The sequence below is a fragment of the Hemiscyllium ocellatum genome, chromosome 5, assembly GCF_020745735.1.
Source record: "Hemiscyllium ocellatum isolate sHemOce1 chromosome 5, sHemOce1.pat.X.cur, whole genome shotgun sequence".
NCBI lineage: Eukaryota > Metazoa > Chordata > Chondrichthyes > Orectolobiformes > Hemiscylliidae > Hemiscyllium > Hemiscyllium ocellatum.
Window position 1 is genome coordinate 40,055,050 of NC_083405.1, and position 13,515 is coordinate 40,068,564.

Below are 13,515 nucleotides of genomic sequence, written 5' to 3' on the forward strand. Positions count from 1 at the left end.
GGTAGCCATTGGCTTTTGCAAACTTTTAATGACACTGCAATGAACAATTACAAAATAGCATTGTGCTGCTTAATATCACTAAAGCTTATTATTTGACCATACATGAACTAGTTAAATTAATCTACCTTTTATGGTGATTTTATGTTAAAAAGTAAATCATTGTTCATAATTGATTTGAAAGTATTTCAAAGGAACCTGTTGAATGACTAGTTTGTTAGTCCAATTTGGGAAACATTAATGTTATATTCTCATTTTCAAAACAAGCACTTCAGGTTTCTGACAATGTAATGTTCCTAACATTTATTTGCAACATAGCTGATTTACTAGGAGATGCAAAACTTGGACAAATTCAGAAAGAAACAATTAAGGTTCTATCGAGATGTTTCCTGGTGACTCGGGGAATCAGAGCATTGTCTGAGCTCCTTTTGTAGTCAGCAGAGTGGTATGGTATAATTGTCTAAATTATACGGAATTTGCAACATAAAAACTCAATTCAAACTTACTTTGACTTTTAGTCCCAAGGCAGTCCCATTTGAAATGTGGTGATGAAGGGTTCAAGCAATATATTTGCTGTTGTGGATCAAACTTCTCAGGTCTCTCCTAATTTCATCAATATGTAAAAAAGATTTATAATTTGCCGTAATACTTTGCAAGTTCCACCTTTTGTTATAAACCATCACATCATCTGTCATGAAAGTATAAAATATGGATTATTAATTGCTAATTCCATAAACTGATTTAATACCTGGGGATTTGTGTTTGAAAGAAATCACTTTTAAATGAGATACTATTTTAAAATGTCTGTGAAGCGCCCCCCCGCCAGTAAGGTGGCCAAGCTCCTTAGAGAATTACAAAATGAATGCCTGAACAATATTGCTAACAAAGTGATTTGCAATAAGATAACTGAAATGGACTGTGGCACAAACAGTTCAGTTGTGTGTGGAAAATGACCATTTTGAGGTGTGAATGCTTCTCTCCATCTGGTGGAGGTTAGATTATATAGGAGTCACAGCTGAAGCATTAATATTTAAGTACCTTGAGGTATCACAACAGCTAACAGGATATAAAAGATTAATTAACCATCTTTGTTGGAGACCATTTTGGATCAATAGTGCTTCAAACAACAGGCAAGAGAGAATCCCACTATTTCATCGGACCATGACTGTGCAGTTTAAAAGTAGTGGGACATCAGCAGTCATTATTTCTATTAAGTATAGCAATCAGCAAAAAAAGTTGCTATAAAGAAAAAAAAGCTAGAGACTACCACATTCTTGTAAAGTTTAGACCCTTTCTCTATTACAAGTTGGAATCTATCACAATGACAAAAACAAAAGAATTTCAAGAGCAAAGATACCTATCCTGGGAAAAGTAAGAGTTGCAGTTTTTAAGAGATTTGTTCTTCTGTAGACCATTCACCACAACATCAATGGATTGCTTGCTATGATCATCTATGATACAGAAGGGAATGGAGTCAAGGATTCCTTGCTTCCATTTCTGGTACAATTTTCAATGTAGCAGAAGAGGGTTGGAGACCCAATGAATCCTCCTTCATATCTTCCATACTGCCCAGATTCCATGACTGTGTATTACAAAGGAACATGACTTTCAGGATTGTTGATTTTTAATTGTTGTGGATAGAGATGAGCTCTATGAATACATCTTCTATTCATATGTAGAATTCCCGTGGAAAGGGCAATCAGGAGTTTCAGGTGGGTAAAAGTGAGATATTCAAATATGACACTGCCTAAATGGACCCCTTATTGTCACTGTCATTGGGTTCAATAGCACTCCTGTGACTCAATACTTGGAGGTTCTGGTGGAGGACTGGGGTGGACAAAGTTAAAAATCAGCAGGTCAGGCAGCATCCGAGGAGAATCGATGTTTTGGGCAAATGCCCTTCATCAGACTTCACACCTATTGTTTCAAAAGCTGAGCTAATTTGAGAATGTAATTTAAAAGTTCTGGGATTTACATATCAAAGAACAGAAACCAGCACATCCCATTATAAAAGATGAAAGTTTTAGTCTAAGATTGTTTACTATATCACATCGCCATGACACTGGACTCCTTTGGCTATAAATTCTATGAGCATGATCTTAACCAACACAATCACCAGATGAAGGAATGGCACTCCGAAAGCTAGTGTTTCCAAATAAACTTGTTAGACTATAACCTGGTGTTGTGTGATTTTTAACTCTAAGTGATATGATTCATGTAAAAGGGCTTATGCCCGAAACATCGAATTTCCTGTTCCTTGGATGCTGCCTGACCTGCTGCGCTTTAACCAGCAGCACATTTTCAGATATGATTCATGTAGCCTTGTGTTAACTGTCCTATTTGGATATTCAATTTGCACCTTGATATTATACAGACAATTTTTATCCAAATGAAAAACAAGTATTTAAATGAAGTTTTCTCTCTTTACATGCAAGTTCTTCTGTGAGCTCTCTTTCATGGCTGCCCTGGTCCTGAGATGAGAACATGTGCTGCTTCCCCACTCAGATAAAGTTAAATATCACGCAACACCAGTCAAAATGTGTGGTGCTAGAAAAGAACAACCAATCAGGCAGCATCTGAGGTGTAGGATAGTTGACATTTCGACCATAAGCTCTTCATTAGAAATATGAGGGCCCCAAGGTGGCTGAGAGATAAATGGGAGGGGGAGGCGGTGGGGGTGGGGAAGACCATAGGTAGATGAAGGTGAGGGGTAATGAGGAGTCGAAAGCTTTTTTTTATTTCAAAAATATACTTTATTCATAAAATAATTTGATGGTCTGTACAGTTGGTCATGCCATACACATGTAAACATTTACATACAGAGATCAGAATTTCTCATTTTTATATACAGGTCTGTACATTTTTCAATCATATGCCCATATTTTTAGCTGAGATGTCAGCAGAGCCCAAATGACTGCATGGGCCCCCTGTTCTTCTTTAGGCAGGCAGACGTTACACAGTGGTCTTACCCCACTGCACCTTGGCTGCAGCTGCCCCAAGCTTCAGCGCGTCCCTCAACACGTAGTCCTGGACCTTGGAATGTGCCAGTCTGCAACACTCAGTCGGGGTCAACTCCTTCAGCAGGAAGATCAACAGGTTTCAGACCGCCCAGAGAGCGTCCTTCACCGAGTTGATGATCCTCCAGGCACAGTTGATGTTCGTCTCGATGTGCGTCCTGGGGAACAGGAGTCGAAAGCTATGCTTCCAAATAAACCTGTTGGACTCTAATCTGGTGTTTGTGTGATTTTTGACTTTGTCCAGCCCAGTACAACACTGGCACCTCCACATCATGGTTACCACTCAGAGGCATAATCAATCCTAGATAGTCTAGCACTATCTTGACCATTAATGAATGCCAACATGGTTGGAATGCAATCATAGATGTCCATTGGCTCACTCAAATCTTTTTTGTAGTAGTACACATAATAGTGATGAAAGCTGAATCATCATACAACATTTTACACAGATGTGAATATGTTTGAGTAGACTACTTAATATTTATGACTTTCCTCTGTGGGGAATAACACTTTCAGTTAAATGCGTTATGGTGGTATCCTGATTCGCGTACATTCCATTGGCCGAGACCAAGGACTCACTTGATTGTGGCGCGCATCGAATCGAAAATTGGTGGAAATAAGATTGTTTCTTAAATGATGTCTTCGAAGGTTGCTCCTTAACATGACTTGTAAAAGAAAATCGGAACTGATATATGTTTATGTAATTGCAAAGACTTTGCAAAGTTTGTTTATTAAAGTGGCATACTCGTAAAATTATTATAAACTTCAAAACATTTAAAACAAGAGTCGGTGCTGAGGACCCTCTATTCAGTTACGCACGATCTCCTGTCCATTGTCTTAAACTCAATTGCTCAAGTGATTGATGTGTGGGGGTTTGGGGGCGGATTCACTGGGCTCTGGGCGTGGGGGTGACATGGAGCTCAGCAGCGCCCCGTCCCCGCCTTCTCATGATTGGCGGGCCAGAGCACCGCCTTTGTGACGTAGTCGAAAGCCATTGGTGGTCCATTTCAGCCCGCGCTTTGATTGGACGGTTGCCGCCGCCACTCGCGAGAGCCCGGCACTTGGGGGCAGGATGGTGCGCTGGGAGGAAAATCCGCCTGCAAGCGGGCGGGCAGCTCGCTGAGAGGGGGTGGTGTTGCAGTTGCAGGCGGGGACATCTGACAGCGATTTGAAATCACCCGTTCTCGGTGGTAGGTAGCTCGGTGGGCTTCTTGTACTGAAACAGCTCACACGGGACTTGGCGTAAAGCGATGCTCCCGATCCTAATTAGCGAGATTGAGGAAACAGTTTGAGTCTGGTCCGATCTTCCCAGTTTGTGTTTCTATGGGTAGACCAGGAGGATGCGGTTGTTTGTCCTGCGAGTCCCTAGGAGGGTAGTTGGGTTTAAGTCTCGGGGCTTTCCTGTCTCCTCCCTGGTGGTTGCTAGTTGCTAAGTAAATGGCTCAATTATAATGAACTCATGTTGAGGTTCATAACGTGGCGACTTCCTGGGTGGTTGAAGTGTATTTCTCTCTCTCTCTCACACACACACACACTGAGGCACACCCATTGTCTGAGGGACCAGGCAACTGTCAGTGAAACAAAAGGCAGCGAGCCAGGCCCATTACATGCACTTTTCATGTATAAAAGTTGTTGGTGTTGAAAGGGAGTCAAGTGAGAGGGTGGATTGCTGAGAGCTGAATTTATTCGCTGTGCACTGTAGTTTTCTCCGGTATGAACGTCGCAACGGTTAACACCCTTTGCTTCCAAAAGTGAGGATATGTGGAGTCACATACGCGGACATGGATCGTTCTTTTGAAATGGGAATGCTATCAATAAATTTCCTTTGAGGGAATTTGAGACTCCCGCCGTTATTAGATTTGCAGCTGATATGGACAGTTTGATTTGTTTTTGGCTGCCAGGGTTGTTGGATTTACTTCCATTTGTGCAATGAATTGAGTTACAATGCTGTCGAGATCAGAACGAAGCAACTGCAGTTAGTTAAAAGTTACGATAGTGCCTTCAACGTAAAGCAACGTTGACTAGAATGGATGGCTGAACACAGAGAGAAGTGCAACTTTTTTCGCAGGAGTTTTGGTGTTTTGACAAACATTTGGCTCAACTAGTATAGCCCAAAAAGGATTATCAATTGATTTATCTCACTTTTATTTATGGGGCTGTTTGGCAGTTGTTTGCCATATTTGTCTAAATAGCAATGCTCACCCTCAAAAGTGATGAGTTGACTGTGAAGAACTTCTGAAGCATTGAAGACTGAGAAAAATGCCATGAATGTTTTTATTCTGCGTCAGCTTGCTTTTTAGTTCTGGGAATGATGGTCTTGATCTTGGCACAGAGAGCACTGAAAATAGCGTAAATAAGAACTTGGAGCATGTATTTGAATACAGGATGTTTGGGTTATTTTTCAGGTTCTTTCTGTTCTGCAAGTGACTACAAGAACTAAATTCTAAGAGACATTTGTTTCGATTACACTTCCTTGTTGAACCATCTGGTTATAATTCGTAGGCTGTAATCAGGATTCAAAAATTCAATTTAAATAGATGGGTTGGAATGAGTTGACTTGTTTAAATGTCATGATTGCAATATCTAGTATGATTACATAAGTTCCTGTAGGGAAGCTGTTTCCTGTCATTTTTATACTGCCTTGTATTGGTGTCCTAAAGCAGTTGTGAAATCTAGTGCTTTACAATTGAATTAAAAATAAGATTAATCTTTTTACTATTCTGTTTACATTTATTTCCTAATTCATACATTCATGTGTGTAAATGGTTCTTAGGAAGGTTTATGGGCAGTACATGTGAGTCAATAGGCCTCCAACACCTTCAAATTTGACTGTGCAATCTATGCCTTCCAGTTCTCTTGGAATTCAATAATAATTTCATTTTTATACTGCCTTTCTTAATGTCATGAAAACCTTTAAGGTGCTTTACAGGAGCTCTATGTAAAACAAAATAACACCTGATTTACGTGGGGATGACAAAAAGCTTGGCCAAACAGGTAGTTTTGATAGCGTTTAAATGAGAAAAGTGAGGAACTAAACTGAAGCGTCATAATGCATTCAAAGTCACGGGTGAGTTCGTAAGTTTGCAGATGATGCAAAGATTGGAGTTGTGGGTAGTGTAGAAGGTTGTCAAAGGATACAGTGAGATATAGATTAGTTGCAGTTATCGGCAGAGAAATAGCAGATGGAGTTTAATCCATCTAAGTGTGAGGTGCTGCAGTTTGGGAGATCAAATGTTAAAGAACCGTATACATTAATGGCAGGATCCTGAACAGCATTGATGTGCAAAGGCATCTTGGGGTTCAAGTACATTGGTACCTGAAAGTGGCCATGCAATAGGGCGGTAAATAAGGTGTATGATGGCATGCTTGGCTTTATTGATTGGGAATTGAGGACAAGAGTCAGGATGTCATGTTGCAACTGTCTAAGACTTCGGTTAGGCCATACTTAGAATATTGCATTCAATTTGCCACATTTATAGGAAGAATGTGGGTGCAGAAGAGGTTTACTAGCTATCAGGAGAGATTAGAAAGACGTTCTTCTTGTTTACTGTGGAGTGGGCAGAGGGGAGACTTTATAGGATTGACAGTCAGAATCTTTTTCCAGAGTTGAAATGCCTAAAACAAGGGGACATGCATTTAAGGTGAGATGGGGAAGGTTCAAATAAGATGTGAGGGGTAAGGTTTTGACACTGGTAGAAGTCTGGAATGCAATGCGAGAGGTGGTGGTGGAGGCAGATACGACGGGCATTCAGGGAATATGCTAGGAATGGAGTGATATGGATCAAGAGCAAGCAGAGAAGATTAGTTTAATTTGATGTCATGTTCAGCACAACACTGTGGGCCAAGGGGCCTGTCCCTCTGCTGTACTGTTCTATGTTCCATGTTAACTGTTTTTCTGTCTCTCAGAAAGGTTGCCAGACCTGAATTTTTCTAGCACTTGATTTGTTTCTTTATTTTTGGTCTCCAGCAGCTACAGTACGTACTTTTTATGTCATTGCCTAATTGGTCCTTGCGCATGATGAGCTGTGAACTTCATTTTACAACCACTCATTAGAACACCATTGAATACCTTTTGGGGAGTTAGTATGCTTCAAATTTAATGTTACTGTTCTTTCAGGTACATCTCAAAGCATAAGTCAGAACTGATCTTCACAGTTTGACTTTGAACTTTAGAGTTTTTCACTTTAAGCAAAAATTATACAATGCAGTTTTTTTTGTAGCATTTGTTAAGTTCTGATGATAAAGTGAAAGTTTAGGATGGCCATTTAACTTGTGGCTAAATGTCAGTCTGTTGCCAGTAAAGAAATGTAACTCAACTAAAAAAAAATTAAATCATTACACCTACACAAGAGCATTGCTATGCTTAGACTTTTGCATTTTCTACAGTGCACGTTACCATGATAGATATTCACTTGACAAGCATTATTGGTGTTAGCAGGCTTTCTGCTAATTTTTATAGCAGTGCATGAAATCAATTTAGTGCAGCTGAAAAATGTGAATTCTGCAGGCCCAGAAAAACATCCCCTTTATAATATGACATCATTTGTTGTCGTGCTCCTGATTAGTAATCTCTCCAAGCAGCCAACAGCACTGAATCTAGTCTTGGCAGCTGCAAAGTTCACTTGTATAATTGGTAACAAAGCCAACAATAGATGTCTCTGTCAACAAGATTGCTGTTCATTACTAGATTAAATATTTTAACTTTTTAAAAAAATGTTATGACACTTAACCTTTGCAGAAACATTAATGGATTATGCAAGAACCATGAGGTCATTCTTTGGTGTAGGGGGGAGGTCTTTTATGTAGAGGGGGAGTTTGTGCAAGATTATGCATTTGTGATCTTAAATTACAGTTACACTGTACTTTAAGATCACAAATGCATAACTTGGCATACATTAGCAAACACTTTATTAGATGTGAAATACTGTTCTTTGGCTTCAAATCAGTGGAAGTATTGCACATGAAATGATTTGGGGTTCATCTTTTGGTGGCAGCTGCACTGTCTTGGCTTTATGGCACAATGATCCTGGTAATTCATTTGCTGTAAAATCATCAGATTAGTATATTAGGTCAGACTTTGAAGCAATGGGTTACAGTGCACCAAGTTAAATGTGAAAACATTCCAACACCAAAGAAGCTGTTCTAATGCATGTTTTAAAGGTAGAAAGTGAGACTGAGGAGGTTTTGTTTGGACTTGAGCTGAGACATGGGTAAAGTTGTGTGTCCCATTCCTCTATGTCCATGGTAGACATTAAGTTGCTCCGAGTCAGGTAGCAACTTTTTGTTGGAATTCTTATGCATATGTCTTCAGAACTCTGCATTTTTTTTTGTCTGTCTCTCGACTCTTCAAGATATCTCAAACTCTGGCCTCTTATATATTTTACAGTTTTATGTTTGCTTCACTCTTCATCTCTTTCTGCTATCAGTTGCTGGAGCTGGAATCTCCAGTTCCTTCTCTTCACTTATCTGCCTTGCTTCTCTCTTTTGGAGCTCCTTGGACCATGTCTCTGATCTGGTGTCTCCTTGTATGGGTCATTGTTATGCTTTGTTTTGTGGTACTTTTGTGAAGCACCTTGGGGTAATTTACTGCTTTTCGGCACTATATAAATTGAACTGCTACAATTTTGAAATTGGGGCAACAGCAGAAATTTCTGTCATGCAAAGTATGGTAAGTGGAAAAAAATAGCAGACATATACATCTTGGCTAAGAGGGAGAAATTTAAATAGATTTGGGGAGTATTAATAGAATCAACAACTAACATGAGAAACTGCAGAGCTGCAATCAGCAGATCAAAATAGTCCTTGACTTTGTAGTCATACCATAGAATATAGTTCCCAGGATATCGCACCAAACACCCGCTGTTCAGGTCAAATTGTGTTTGCCAAACTTTGTCTCTTGGGTTCATGTTTAAACTCTGAAAGCAATTGGGAAAAAAAATGTTTTGCATAATGAGCCAACCTATGGGATAGGGTGTTTGGGACTGAATGGGAAGCTTAGTGGTATTTTAATATTTGGGATTTTAATTAATATCATAAGATGAGCAGAAGTAGGCCATTCAGGCTCCAACCATGATCTAGTTGAATGGTTATCTGATGACTCCACTTCCCTACTAATTCCTATAGCCCTTGCTGATTTAGAAATCTATCTATCGCAGCCTCTATACTTCACAATCCAGCTCCTTGAGCTGTCTGTGGTAAAGTATTCCAGAGGTTCATTAGCCTCAGTCCTCATCTGTGTTAAATTATGCAACCCCTTACTCTGAGATAATGCCATCTGGTCTGAAACATAGTCAATGGGGAAACAACCTCTCTCTGCATCCAGGATGGAAAGGTAAAGTCGCCACTGTCTGGAGGACCTAAGGCTGTTTTCTCATTAAAGGTAGATGGTTTAACCTCTGGGTAATGGGTAGTGATGGGAAGACATAGATTGGCAACCAGAATGTTGACCAATTACCTAGTGAACCTGAATGCTAACTATTGTGAGTTATGCACAAGAAGCCTCATATTCCGACATGTTGTACTTTCAGTTATCTTTTTTCACATAAATAATGTTGAATTCCATATTCTTCTTGCCAAAGTGTTTACTTTCACATTTTCCCACTTTATATCCTGTCTGCCAAGTTTTCTCTGTTTGCATCTGCAGACTCCTTTACCATCCTAACTGCTTGCTGTTCCACCTAGTTTTGTCGTCCTAGTTTTGCATTTGCTTCCATTGTCAAAGTCCTTAATAATTGTAAACATATTGCAAATTGCTATCCTGAAAATTCCGCCCATAACCTGTGTTCTATTTGTCAGCCAATCCTCGGTCGATATGAACATACCATCCCAATGCAATTGCTTTTATCTGAAGTAATCTTTGTGGTAATTTACTGAATGCCTTTTTTTAAATTCAAATCTACAGGGTTCCCTTTATCTATGCTGCTAATTCAAGTGCTACTTCACGTTAGCCTGAAAGATTCAGCTATGAAGATATGCATTTAAATAAGTAAAAGACAAGCTTAAGATAGTTGAAGTTTGAGCAGCAATGAATAGTAGAATTTATTGCATAATGTAATTGTTCTAAAAGGGTTAATGTTGGGGACTCTAAGTTTCAGCTTATCTGATGGTCATATGGTTTTGATTTGGGGGATTGTGTCGATTTAAAAACAAATGCCATCATTGTCTCAGTTCCCATTGTTATCATGCAAGAGATCCATCTTATGAAGGCAAGTGCACTTTCATATGACTAACTCATGGTTTAACCTTTATCAGTGTTGACTAAATAGGCCCTCAGACCCAGTGGCCTACAGGGATGCAACAGAGTTTCACTGGATTCATAGTCAAGAGGTTGATGGATTAAAACTGTCCCCTGCTCTTCATACTCTCTCCAACACCAGCAAGTAGCATCTGCTGCTGAGATGCTGTAGTAGAAAGGAGGATTGGTGATGGCATATTACTTTAAACATTTAGCTGTAATATTTGGTTCTGAAGAACGTAACAGAACAGAGGGGGAAGAAAATTCAGTGCAGTTACTGCAAAACCATGCTCTTGAGTCCAATGACTCTAATTACAAATTCTAGCCCCATCCTAGATTTTTGTATGATCTGCTTTCCAGGTGTTAAACCTCATTTTGGATTGAAAAGTTTATTTTTATGTATTTAGATACTTTTAAGAATCTATAATGGCTCAAACTTGGTGCAACTGCTCAGACTGTATGCAATTTGTAAGTAGCCCTAAGTCTATCTGTTGTAAAATGATTTCAGATATTTTGCACTCTAATATATTCCTTGCTCCGTTTCAATGCCAGGCCATAATGTGGCCATGAGGGCATCTTGCTTCAAAATTTCCAAAGCCGCTTTCATTTTAATCAACACAAGGGCACTAATATGGAATGCATATTCTAATTTGGCAGCAATCTGATCATTGACTTGCGGGTTTTGAACAAAGTTAGAATAGGTCATGTTCAGTGGTGGGCTTCCTACTTCGAAGTTTTAAAATTAGAAAGAGAAAAAAAAATAATCAAAACACTTAGTTCCACCCTGACAACCACCCCTCTCTGAACCCAATCCAACTTTGAACCCTGTCAATCACCCAATGTCTGTTCAAGACTTGGGGCCCTTTCCTCCAACCATTTCCCTGTAGACCTGGCTGACTTGTATGAACTGAAGAGGGTTGAACAAACTTGGAATATGAAAGCTCTTTTTTTTGGAAAAACGTAGGGTGACTGCAATGATTGCAATGTTTATCATGCGTCTCTTTGAGCATCAGGCCATCACCACAGTCAAGACTGCTGTGATGCCCACCTGTCCCCGTTTTGCCTCCAGCACCGGATCCAGCCAATAACAGTCATTGATCCTCAGGTGTCACCTCACTGATGTCAACAACACACCTAATGTAGTCTGGTGGAGTTATGGAATTCAATATCGAGACCTTTTAGACTGTAAAATACCTATGTTGAAAATAAGAGGCTGTTCCTTGAGCTTGCATTGTACTTCGATGGAACCATTACTCAGACCAGACTCCAATTCAGTATGTTAATTGAATTTAAATTCCACTGGTTCTGGTGAGGATTTGAACTGATGAATCTAAGGCATTAGTCTGCGTCTTGATTGATAACCAGCCATTAATGCACTAAGTGATTGCTGATGTAGCATTGTATCACCACTGTCTAACTGAAATCTGAGTTCTATATTCTTCAGCACAGAGTGTGTGGTCTGTAATGTTTAAACTTTAAAATTTCAGATTTAATTGAATTTAAAATTCCAATCTCTAGTGACGGGATTCCAAGCTTGTTTCCTAGAACATTTCAAAAATGTATAAGCTTCTGTGAAGAGATCAAATGAATTACATTTAAGTTTTTTAAAAAATCAAAATTTGGCATTAGTATTTGTAAATGGCTGTTAGATTTTTCATTTTGATGTTGTCCTTGCTTCCACATAGTCTTTCTCAAATAGAGCTGACCAAACTCTTTAGAATATATAAATTGGAGTTCTGGTTATTGACATGAATGCAGTAGCATATAACTAATTTTCACTGAATGTAACTTTTGTTTGAAAATTCCAAAGTGACTGTTTGTTTGTTTTTGTTTAAGGTTTCCCCTTACAAACTATTATTACAAGGCTTTCTCAACTTTTTTTCTTTCAGATTCCGAGTTTAAAGCTGCAAAGCTTGGCCACTTAATATATGGTCAGTAAGGCTGACAATTTTTTTTAATTTAAATGACCCTGTAGCTACATAGTGAACAGTTCCCAGAAAATATTAGTCTTCCAAGTTTCTCCAGCCTTAGAAATCTCCTAAAACCTATGCTGTTCAGCAAATTAGAGGTCTAATAGAAAAATATGAAATTGTATATGCAATTGCAAAGCTGGTTTTTAATTTACTCTCTTTCTTTAGATTAGATTAGATTCCCTACAGTGTGGAAACAGGCCTTTCGGCCCAACAAGTCCACACTGACCCTCTGAAGAGTAACCCACCCAGACCCATTTCCCTCTGACTAATGCACGTAACACTATGGACAATTTAGCATGGCCAGTTCACCTGACCTGCACATCTTTGGACTGTGTGGGAGGAAACTGGAGCACCCGGAGGAAACCCACACAGACACGGGGAGAATGTGCAAACTCCACACAGTCGCCCAGGGGTGGGATCGAACCTGGGACCCCGGAGATTTGAGGCAGTAGTGCTAACCACCGTGCCACCCTTAGAATATTTAGTCACTTTTTATATCCAATTTGTTTTGCAGTAGTAGATTATGAACAAAGATAGTTCCTGCAAAGAATTTTTTTCTTTACAATGTGTTCAAGATCGTTGACAAACTGGTGTTTTTCTGTTCTGATTTGGCTTTCAAATGTCCTTTGTGCTCACAGATTGTAAGTTTATTTGCCTACTCCTTATATTTGCCATGTTATCTGTCTTGCTGCCTTCTGATGTTTATTTTAAAATATTTGTTCACAATTTACAGGCATCAGTGGCTAGGCAAACCTTTATTGTCCATCCCCGTGATTTGTTGCTGCTTTACAGAAATGAGTCATTCCAAAATGAGTTTCTTTGCCGGAAATAGGGAGGAAGAAATGATTTAATTCAACTCCCCCTTGCTTGGGTGAATACTCTTCTATCTTAAGAGTAGAAGATATGTAATTTGTTAAATGGTTTAAAAGATTTTGTACTAATTTGACAAATCTAGAATTTCAAAACTTGGAGATTCATTATTAATTTTAAATTGTTTTAAAAAGATGGGGGGCATTAAGTTTAATGTCATTTTGCATTGAACTGCGCCATTGAGTCTGCGTTAGGCAAAAAATGACTAGACCCACAGGTTGGAGAGGACGATATCGCTGATTTTTTTTTAAAAAACAAAGTATGTGTAGTGTGTTAAGTAATTAAAGCAACGTCCAATTAATTTAATGATTTAATGTGCTTTGAACTCTGCCCACGCATGTTCATGTGCATGCATTGTTGCTGAGTGCATTAATTTGATATGGAATGGGTGGTTATAAACAGAAGTTAGCTTTTTCTCTAATTG

General features: G+C 39.1%; 1 protein-coding gene across 5 annotated transcripts in view; it reads left to right on the forward strand.

The window, feature by feature from the left end:
* The first annotated feature begins 4,058 nt into the window (after positions 1-4,058).
* Positions 4,059-13,515, forward strand: part of hycc1 (hyccin PI4KA lipid kinase complex subunit 1) — a 75,496-nt gene continuing 66,039 nt past the window's right edge. For 3 of the 5 annotated variants that reach the window (XM_060824703.1, XM_060824699.1, XM_060824704.1), the window contains exon 1: positions 4,059-4,204. The gene's annotated coding sequence lies outside the window, so the exon portion shown is untranslated. Of the gene's footprint in view, positions 4,205-12,137; positions 12,180-13,515 lie in introns of all 5 variants that reach the window. The other 2 variants (XM_060824700.1, XM_060824702.1) reach the window with 1 other exon arrangement.